This window comes from Furipterus horrens, unplaced genomic scaffold (genome assembly GCF_987537825.1).
Source record: "Furipterus horrens unplaced genomic scaffold, mFurHor1.1.pri manual_scaffold_8, whole genome shotgun sequence".
NCBI lineage: Eukaryota > Metazoa > Chordata > Mammalia > Chiroptera > Furipteridae > Furipterus > Furipterus horrens.
This window is the reverse complement of record NW_028327178.1, coordinates 76,640,900-76,643,104: the sequence shown is the minus strand read 5'-3', so window position 1 is coordinate 76,643,104 and position 2,205 is coordinate 76,640,900. Positions and strand designations below refer to the sequence as shown.

At 38.0% G+C, this 2,205-nt stretch overlaps 1 pseudogene; it reads left to right on the top strand.

Annotated features, from left to right (window-relative positions):
* Positions 1-296: 296 nt before the first annotated feature.
* LOC150003185 (casein kinase II subunit alpha' pseudogene) lies at positions 297-1,149 on the top strand (annotated as a pseudogene).
* Positions 1,150-2,205: the final 1,056 nt, after the last annotated feature.

Sequence of the window (2,205 nt, the reverse complement as noted above, 5' to 3'; positions counted from 1 at the left end):
ATTACCAACTAGTTTGAAAACTTGGTTGGGGAAAGTATAGTGAAATATTTGGGACCATTAACATCACCAACAATGAGAAAGTGGTTATAAAAATTTTCAAATGAAGAAAAAGAAGATAAAACAAGAGGTTCCAATTCTGGAGAACATTTATGGTGGAATGGTGGAACAGATAATGTTAAGCTGATTGACACTGAAGGCCCCTGTATGAAAGACACCATATTTGGTATTTGAATATATAAATAATACATATTTTAAACATCTTTACCAGATCCTGACAGACTTTGATAAAGTTTTATATGTATGAACTATTTAAAGCTCTGGGTTATTGCCACAGCAAGGATATCATGCACAAGGATGTGAGACCTCATAAGGTCATGAAAGATCACCAATTGGAAGATCTGTGACTGCTAGTCTGGGGTCTGACAGAGTTCTACCATCCTGTGCAGGAAAACGATGCCCTTGTGGCCTCCAGGTACTTCAAGGGACCAGAGCTCTTGTGGGCTATTAGATGTATGATTTTAGCTTGGATATGTGGAGTTTGGGCTATATGTTAGTGAGCATGACCTTTCGAAAAGAACCTTTCTTACAAGGACAAGACAACTAACAAGTTCGTTAGTATTGCCAAGGTTCTGAGTACAGATGTGCTGTATGGGCATCTGAAGATCACATACATCCCTCACTTATCACGAGTATTATGTTCTACACCCCTCCGCAAAGTAGGAACCTTGTATTTATTCTACACTCTTAAACCTATGTAACTTTAACAACATATATATACAGTACTGCAAAATCCCACGATATAGCAAAAAATCCACAATAAATAATTAAATATAATATTTTTTAAAATCCCATGATACAATGAGACTGTGGTAAGTGAACCACGATATAGAGAGAGACTACTGTAGACCTAGATCCTTCCTTCAACAATATCCTGGGATATTCATGGAAATGCTGGGAATATTTTATTCATAGCGAGAACAGATACCTCATCAGCCCTGAGGCCCTAGATCTTCTGGACAAACTTCTGTTATAGGGCCATCAACAGAGACTGACTACCAAGAGCACCCATATTTCTACCCTGTGGTAAAGCAGCAGTCCCAGCCCTGTACAGATAGTGCCTGTACTTTCCAGTGGAAAGCGGCAGTGTGATAAAAAGAAATTCTAGCAATTTTTTCTAAATACAAAGAATAGTAAAGACCCGAGTCTGTCAAAAAGAAAAAAAAAAAACTCGCCCGTGCTAGTCTACAGGGAGCTGCCACTGTGGCAGCAGCGTGAGGATGAACATCATTCAGGAACTGAGGGTTCTCTCCCTTTGGTATGCAGGGGAGATGAGCGACTTGGGGTTGTTGCACAGTTATCTCTATTTCATGTGAGACTACTGTTGAATTAACCTGTTCTGTCAGCAAGCTCTGAATATCTGACTCCCTATCTATTCCACTGTGGTCTGAGTTTCCTTGGGTGACATTCAGGCTTGAGTTTTAGCAACGCGTCAGCTGTCTGTACTGACACACCAGCCTCATTAACGAAAAGGAGGTATTAAAACAGTGACGGTATTTTTTTAAATTAAAACTCTTTTACAAATCTATGTTTCATGGTTTTTAAAATTTTTTTTAATGACACGAGCTCTCTTAAAAATGTGGCTTATCTCTGCAGTTTCCTTCTAAGTGTACGGTATTCATTTGGGAGCAAACTGCAGTCATTCTCATGTGTCTTCTTTGACGTCACTTTAAACCTTGTGATGCCATAAACAGATCCATTTGTCTCATCAAAAATTAGATGCTAAATACGTAAGTTGGAGCTCACTGTATACTTTATTGTTTTGCCTAACCATAAAATATTGTTGCTACACAACAACAACAACAACAACAACAACAACAACAACAAAAAGACTTTAGCTGCCTAAAATTTATTTGGTATAGTGTCCAAACCAAACCAAATTACTTTCAATTTTTAATAACTGTAGTTTTTTCCTTTGAAAGAGGAGGCAGCATAGGATGAACAGTCATTGACTAATTTCTTTTGTGTGTGTGTAGCACAGTGACTGGAGGATTGAATTTCTCCTAGGTTATAAATAAGAGGGCTGCTAGATTAATAGTATCTAGAAGGATTTTTGAGAACAGCTTGGAACCCAACGTTTACAACCTAATTACAATCTCCTCAAAGATCTTTAGTAAGCAGTTAGCATCAGTGTAGGCTTTATTTGAG